Source organism: Apium graveolens, chromosome 1, assembly GCF_009905375.1.
Source record: "Apium graveolens cultivar Ventura chromosome 1, ASM990537v1, whole genome shotgun sequence".
Lineage (NCBI taxonomy): Eukaryota > Viridiplantae > Streptophyta > Magnoliopsida > Apiales > Apiaceae > Apium > Apium graveolens.
Window position 1 is genome coordinate 72,937,274 of NC_133647.1, and position 9,059 is coordinate 72,946,332.

At 35.3% G+C, this 9,059-nt stretch overlaps 1 non-coding gene across 1 annotated transcript; it reads right to left on the reverse strand.

The window, feature by feature from the left end:
- Positions 1–278: 278 nt before the first annotated feature.
- On the reverse strand, positions 279–385 carry LOC141681517 (small nucleolar RNA R71). The gene has a single exon (XR_012558951.1). It is a non-coding gene; the product is annotated as a small nucleolar RNA R71 (small nucleolar RNA).
- Between the last annotated feature and the right edge of the window lie 8,674 nt (positions 386–9,059).

Below are 9,059 nucleotides of genomic sequence, written 5' to 3' on the forward strand. Positions count from 1 at the left end.
AATCAAGTCGAGCACGATTCAGATGATACAAAATTCAGTTCAATTTGGGTTCTCCTATAGAAGATCCCAACATGCACATCAGAGATTTCATCGAGATCTACGACACTTTTAAGTTTAATGGAGTTACTGAAGATGCTATTAAGATGGGGCCATTCCCATTCTCTCTGAGGGATAAGGCTAAGTGTTGGTTGCATTCTCTACCACCAGGCTCTATTACTACTTGGGAAGATCTGGCTCAGAAGTTTCTTACTAAATTATTCCCTATGGAGAAGACTGCTGCAATCAGGAATGCTCTTACTCAATTTACGCAGCAATCGGGAGAATCTTTGTGTGAGGCTTGGGATCGCTACAAGGAGATGCTTAAGAAGTGTCCTCATCATGGGATGCCTGACTGGATGATCATTAACTGATTTTATAATGGGTTGGGTGCAACTTCTAGACCCATGCTTGATGCAAAATCAGGAGGAGCCTTATGGGCTAAAAGCTATGATGAAGCTTATGAATTAATTGAGCTGATGGCCGCTAATGAATACCAGAACCCAACTCAGAGAATGCCTCAAGTCAATGTAGTAGAAATTCCAGAAGTGGATACAACTACTGCTATAGCTGCTCAGCTTCAAGCTTTGACTATGAAGGTGGATTCTTTGGCTAATTATGGGGTGAATCAGATCACTAGTGTCTATGAGCTTTTTGATGGTGTGCATGAGATGGAGCAGTGTGCTATTTCTAGTGAATCAGTTCAGTTCATGAGCAAATTTCAGAGGTCGCAGCAACCAGCTCCAGCCACCTATCATCACAAAAACTGCAATCATCCTAACTTCAGCTGGAGCAACACTCAAAATGCGGTGTAACAGCCTTATCAGTAGTATGCAGTGAAGCAATAGAACCATCATGGTTTTCAACAACCGCAATATGCATCAAGACAACAACTCCAACTTCAATAGCTACCACAATCTAATGAAAAATCTGAATTAGAGGAGTTGAAGCTCATGTGCAAGAGCCAAGCGGGTTCTATTTAGACCTTGGAGAATCAAATTGGGCAGATTGCCAATACTTTGCTGAATCGACAACCTGGTACACTCCCTAGTGACGCTGAAGTGCCAGGCAAGAAGGAAGCTAAAGAGCAGGTTAAGGCAATCACATTGAGGTCTGGGAAGGTTGAAAATCCCGAAAAATCTCAAGTTCCAGAAGTTAAAGTTGTGGCTGAAGAAGAAGTGCAGAAGGAAGCAGAAGTGGAACTAAGGAAGATAGCTGTTGTCAACACTCCTCCTGAGGGTAATACAGTAGAAAAGCAGGTCTATCCTGCACCTCCTTTTCCTAAAAGACTACAAAAGCAAAAGCTGGATAAGCAATTTTCTAAGTTCTTGGAAGGTTTCAAGAAACTTCATATCAACATACCTTTCACTGAAGCTCTTGAACAAATGCCTAGCTATGCGAAGTTTATGAAAGGTATTCTATCTCGTAAAGTGAAGCTCGATGACTTAGAGACCGTTACCCTTACGGAGGAATGCAGTGTTGTGCTGCAACAAAAGTTGCCTCCGAAGCTTAAAGATCCTAGAAGCTTCACTATTCCTTGCACTTTTGGAAACTTGTCATTCGACAAGTGTTTATGTAATTTGGGAGCTAGCATCAATCTGATGCCTTTGTCTGTCTTCAAGAAGTTGGATTTACCTGATCCAAAGCCTACTTATATGTCCTTGCAGTTGGCCAATCGTTCTATTACATATCCACGAGGCATTGTGGAGGATGTCTTGGTCAAGGTGGACAAACTCATCTTTCCTACTGATTTTGTAATTCTTGATTTCGAGGAGGATAAGAAGATTCCCATAATCTTGGGAAAACCATTCTTGGCTACTGTCAGAACCTTGATTGATACACAGAAGGGTGAGCTTACTATGCGAGTGCTGGATCAGGACGTGACTTTTAATGTGTTCAATGCCATAAAATTCCCTACTGATAATGAAGAGTGCTTAAAAGTGGAATTGGTCGATTCTGTGGTTACTTCGGAACTTGATCAAATGCTAAGGTCTGATGTAACACCCCCATATCCGGGGTCGAGGATTCGGGTTGTCACGCGTTCCATTTCCCTTACCCATACTTAATCTTAACAGTAAACCAACTGCTGCGTACTGTGACCCCACAATATACACACACACACCACAAGTTATAGTCTCAGAGATGAATACCAAAATAACACAAGTCATTTTATTCCACAATTATAAATCATTTCACCTTAAAAAGGGTTTCTGAATAATTTACATATTCTTTGCCATTATTACAATTCATAAATATACATAGTCTGGTACATCAGAAGTTGAAAGCCTAGCCTATTGGTAGATCCTACCTCAGCTACAACGGCCTCAACGCCTACAGGAAACTGGGGAATGTTTCCTAACCGCTTGCGAAATGGGAGCTTGGTCCTGTTCATCTTTGCTATATGTTGTTGTGTGATGAAAGAAGAAAGCAAGGGTGAGCAACAAGCCCACCGAAATAATATGTATAATAATTAACAATATATGAACATTCTCATCGTACTCATGAAAGTCTTGGTCAAGAAGAAATGAACCAAGTTGACATCTTAACGCGACCAAGTCGCAAAATATTCAGTATATATATACATATATAGTTTTCAAAATCTTTGAAATCCTCTGACATGTATAATATACACAGAGTTCCAGTTTATAACTGTATAAAAATATCATTGCAAGGTGATCTCATATATCTAACCTTGTCTCAACATTTTTCTGAAAATCTTTGACATGCACAAGATAATCATTTATTAGATATAAGTTTAAAATATGAAGTTACAAGATACTCCAATATACTTATATCTTTTCCGAATACTACTTGAACTACCACCGTTCAAGGTATAATCCGTTTCAAAAGTTCATCACATAGATGAGACTACAAGATAAGATTTGAATATATTCAATTCTTGAAATATCATTATAAATAATGAAGTTACGAGATACTTCATTAAGTCCTGATATATATATACACCTATATATATACATTTCATACACTCCTTGAAAACCTCTGTTATGAAAATTATAAACAGAATTGTAATATCCAATGAATTTGGAAAGGAGAAAACCTTGGCATAAACCTGATATCTTGCTGATCAGGCAAAGATACGAATAAGTAACCTTTTCTACTAGTAGATGGATGAATTCCCCACTGGTCATCACTCTGGCCGCAATAGGACCTTATGCTGGACTGCCACTCAACCACTTGCGCATTTGATGGACTCCCACTGAGCCACTTACACTTTCATGGACGCCCACTGAGCCCATGTTGCTTATGCCGACTCTATAGATGGACTTACTTCCCGAACATTGGGTAAGTAATCAATTCATTTATCAAAACAGCAACCTTGTTGCGAACATAAATACACCACAGAGCCGGATCCCTCAGGTTTTGAGCGAGTATTTAAATCCCCTTTGAAAGGAAGATCTTAAATATAAAAATGAGTTTTGGGATCCGCTCTAACTTTTAAAATCATTTTGAAGACTCGAAAACACTTTTAAGAATGTTTGGAGTAATGCCGATTTAATAAAATAAATCAACCCCAATATATTAGAAAATATCTGAATATTATTATTTAAATAATATTCCCATAAGGATAATCTCTATATAATAATTTAAAGTAGAAGTTTTAAAACTCATACTTGAAATGAATATTAAATAACCAAAGATATACTTATACGAAAGTACTATCTTTATTTGAATAATCGAAAATAAGTTTGATTATCGAAACATTATTCTTTAATAAGATAAAGAATATTATTTCGTAAATAATTGGAGTCATAAGTCCTCAAATGAATATTCAAAATAATATTCATTAAATAAAATAAACCGAGTCATAAGTCCTCGAATGAATATTCAAAGTATTATTCATTAAATAAAATAAACCGAGTCATAAGTCCTCGAATGAATATTCAAAGTATTATTCATTAATAAAAATAAAGTTATCGAATAAACCTTATTCGATTAATAGTTTTGAAAACTATATCTATATCTATATATAAATATATATAATATACTCGGGAACATCGAATCCCGGTTTTAGAAAATATTCACCTTTGGGTCCCCTATACTAAGGGTATACGCAACTACTGCTTATCTCTAGCATAGGTATTATGCAATTATAAGCATTGGAATCAACAGATAGATATCAAGATTACGAAACAGACATGCATATATACCATATCCGCATGCTCCAATATATCACAAAATTTGCTAATAACAATCATGCACTAATCACAAGATAATGCATATACATATATTTACATCACAACAACAGTATAACAGGTAGAAAACTTGCCTGAGCGACTGGGGGTGATAAATGGCTTGGGACGAGTCTGGTAACCTATAAACAACATATAAGTTGGAATTAAACCAAAGTCGCTTATGAATCTATACTTTAACCAATTAGATGCTAACGTTCGCTTTTGCGCTTAGCGATTCACTTAAGTCGCTCGAGTACCCTTAGCTCCACCATTTTTAATAAATTAACCATTAAGAGTTTTAAGGCGATTCTTTCACGAGTACCCTACCAACTGTCTAATCCACTTTACATAATTTTTTCATAATCCAATTAGTCAATTAAGGGCCTTAACCAATGTTTCAAAGTAAGGCGAGGGGTAATGGTTCGTTCGCAAAACGCCGTTATTTAAAACGGCCGTTTCTCCTAAACCGTACATCGGATTCAAGCGAACCACATATCAAAACGAAGCTCGTAATATGAACTATCTAATCATAGCAATGGTAAAAACCTAACAGTGATTCTCGGGTCCTGATGTTAAGAACAAAAATAGTTTAAAGTAAATCGGGCATTACGACAGCTATGTTTAAGCGATTACCAAATTTTATCCTACTCCAAATCAATCCACAATCAATCCACAATCATTACTACAACCAAACTCCATCCATAAAATACTACAACAGCCCCAACACCTCAAGTTCTCCAATTTATACTACTTCTCAATCATGAACTAAAAGCTTACTTAAGTTCATTAATTAATAATCAAGATTTACAACTGCAAAAAACATCACAAAACCGACTAATCTCTAAATATTCAATAACCATGCTTCTCATGAACCATACCAAACACAAAAACCCTAAATTTACAAAATTAGGGCTAGGGTATGAGATTATACCTTCCTTGGTGAGTAAGAGTAACTAAGGAGCTTGGAACAACCTTGGAAAATCCTTACTAAAGTTTTGTCTAAACAAAAACACAAGATCAAAATTTCAAGTTCTTGAAAAACACTATTCACTCTCTTCTTCCATGAATTTTAGGAAGAGATTGTGAAGGAATTTGAAGCTTAGACTTATAGGATATCTATATCTAAGTACAAGGAACCTTAGATAATTACCTTACTAATTGACAAAGCTTGGAACTTGGATTTTGATTTTCTTATCTTTGAAAAAGTGAAGAAGCCGAGAGCTTCTTGCTTGGAAAGGTGGAGAAAATGTGTTTTAGTGATTTGTGATTTGTTTTTTTGGTTGTTTTGCTTTTGTTTTGCTTTTGTTTTGCTTTTGTTTTGATTAATTACCTTTTAACCATGGTAAATTTTGTGTGGTTTATAATCAACCAACACTTCCTTCCCTTTGGTCATGCTTATGTCATTTTCCTATGTCACCTTCCCACACTTGTCCTCTTCTTGTTGGTGTGATGACATCATTATCACTAACCTCTTTGATTAACTCCTAATTACTTGGTTAATGATCGCTGATCTGTTATATGGTTCGCTTAACTTCGTTCTCGTTTATCGTTTGAGGGATCATACCCGGGATCTTATTATTTGGGTTTCCTTAACCTTTCTCAATAAATTATATTCCTTTTATGATCCTCTCTTATAATCCTTGAATTTAAATCCTTTTTATCCTGTTACCTTATACTCAATTTTTTCGGTATCTGGTAGATTTTCGGGAAAAATCAAAGTGTTCGAATTTGGATTCTGACGATCTTTACATACACTTATATACCATATAGAGTACTAATAAGATCTCAGAATAACAATAGAAGAACCCCTACATAGTGTGGCATGAAAATTTTTCTTATTCAGCATAATCAGCAAAAACACTATTGATAAGGGTTACAAAAAGTTCCAAATTTTGGGGTTATTACAGTCTCCCCTCCTTAAAAGGATTCCGTCCCGGAATCAAATAGAAAACAAATGGGGGTACTTTTCTAGCATTGCGCTCTATAGTTCCCAAGTTGATTCTTTCACATTATGATTCTGCCATAGCACTTTGACTAGCTTGATCACTTTGTGTAATAACCCCAATTTTTGGAAATTTTTGAAACCCTTATGAATAGTATTTTTGCTGAATGAGAAAACTGTTCATGCCACGCTATGTAGGGGTTCTGTTATTGATCTTATGGGATATTATTAGTACTCTATGTGGTATATAAGTGTATGTAAAGATCGTCAAAATCCAATTCTGAACACTTTGATTTTCCCGGAAATCCACTAGATACGGAGAGAATTGAGTATAAGGTAACAGGATAAAAAGGATTTAAATTAAAGGATTATAAGAGAGGATCATAAAAGGAATACAATATATTGAGAAAGGTTAAGGGAACCTAAGTAATAAGATCCCGGGTATGATCCCTCAAACGATAAACGAGAACGAAAGATAAGCGAACCGTAAAACAAATAAGTGACCAAGAGACAAGCTTGTACAAGAAGCCAGGGATTGTGACATCATCAAACCACAAGGTGTGGACAAGTGGGAGCATTATGACATGTGCAAGGTGACATAGGCATGACAAGAAAGGAAGGAGATGTGGTGACTTTTTAACCACACAAAATCAAGGGCAACTAGGTAATTTACTAAATCAAACACAAAAACCAAGCCAAGCAAAATCATTTTCATCAAAATCAAAAAGAAACCAAGGCATGGTTCATCATGCTCTCGGCTTTTACTATTGCAAATGGGCAAAAATTTCAAAAATTCAAGATCCAAGCTTCCTAAATTGGTGAGTAAATTCCCTAATCATCTTCATGCTTAGTTAGGGCTATATCATGAGTTTAAGCCATTAATTCCTTCTCAATCTTCTTCATTTAATCAAAGAAGAAGACTATGAATAGTGTTTTCAAGTTTTTAACTTGAAGTTTTTCTTGTTTTTCTTGAAGATCCAAGCTTTCCTAAGACTTCTCAAAGCTTCTTAAGGCTTCCTAGCTCCTCCCACCACTTCAAGGAAGGTATACCATCTCCAAACCCTAGATCCCTATGTATTATAAGATGATTTTAATTAGTAGGATGATATTGTAGCTTGTTGTTGTGATTTAGAGTTTGGGATTTGGAATGGTAGTGAAATGGAATGGTAAATGTTGTGGTTTTGATTAAAAGAACTTAAGTATGATTAAAGTTAAGCTTAGGCATAAGTATGAATGATTAAATTGAATTGGTTGGGGTTGTTATGATGTGATAAGGATGGATGTTGGTTTTATGTTGGATTTGAGGTTGGTTTGTGGTTGGTTTTGAATGGCTTAAAATTGGGAAATCGCGTAAACATAGCCGTTGTAACGTCCGATTTTCTTTGGACTGTTTTTGTGCATAGCATTAGGACCCGAGAACCCCCTGCTAGATTATTACCACTGCCATGTTTAGATAGCTCATGTTACGAGCTTCGTTTTGATATGTAGTTCGTTCGATTCCGATGCACGGTTTAGGAGAAACGACCGTTTCAAGTAACGGCGTTTCGCGAACGAAACTTTTCCCCTCGCCTTACTTTGAAACATAGGTTAAAGACCAAAAAGGGTTAATTAATGTATGAAACATTTATGGTAAGTGTTTTAGGCAGTTGGTAAGACACTCGCGAAGGAATCGCTTTAAAACTCGTAAAGGTTAAATTATTAAAAATGGTGGAGCCGAGGGTACCCGAGTGACTTAAGCGAATCAGTGAGCGCAAAACAAGCGTTAGAGTCTAAGTTAGTTAAAGTATAGATTTACAAGTGATTTTGGTTTAATTCCAACTTACTTGTTGTTTATAGGTTACCAGACTCGTCCCGAGCCTTTTATCACCCCAAGTCGCTCAGGCAAGTATTCTATCCGTTATACTGTTGTTGTGATGTATACATTTGTATATGCATGATCTTGTGATAAATGCATATTGGTTAATTAGCAAATGTTGCGATATATTGAAGCATGCTGATATGGTATATATATATGCATGCCTGTCTCATATTCTTGAGTTATATATCTGTTGGTTCAGTTGATAATACCTATGCTAGAGGATAGCGGTAACTTGCATATACCCTTAGTATAGGGACCCAAAGGTGAAAATATTTTCTAAAACCGGGAGTCGAGGATCCCGAGTAGATTTTGTATATATGGATATGGATATATATATATATATATGGTTATAGTTTTCCAAACTATTAATCGAATAAGGTTTATTCGATAACTTTAACTTTATTTTATTTATTGAATATTATTTGAATATTCATTCGAGGGCTTATGACCCTTTTATTTATTTATCTGAATATTATTTGAATATTCATTCGAGGGCTTATGACTCAGTTTATATTATTTATTGAATATTTTTGAATATTCATTTGAGGATCTATGACTCCGATTATTTGCTGAGATATATTCTTTATTTTATTAAAGAATAAGGTGTAAATAATCAAACTTATTTTCGATTATTCAAATAAAGATAGTACTTTTATATAAGTATATCTTTGGTTATTTAATATCCATTTCAAGTATAAGTTTTAATACTTCTACTTCGATTATTTTTATAAGGATTATCTTTATGAGAATATTATTTAAATAATAATATTCAGGCATTTTTCTAAATATACTGGGGACTGATTCACTTCATTAAATCAGCTTTACTCCAAACACTCTTTAAAGTGTTTTCGAGTCTTCAAAATGATTTTTAAAAGTTAGAGCGGATCCCAAAACTCATTTTTATATTTAAGATCTTCCTTTTTAAGGGGATTTAAATACTCGCTCAAAACCTGGGGAATCCGGCTCTGTGGTGTATTTTATATTCGCAACAAGGTTGCTGTTTTGATAAATGAATTGATTACTTACCCAA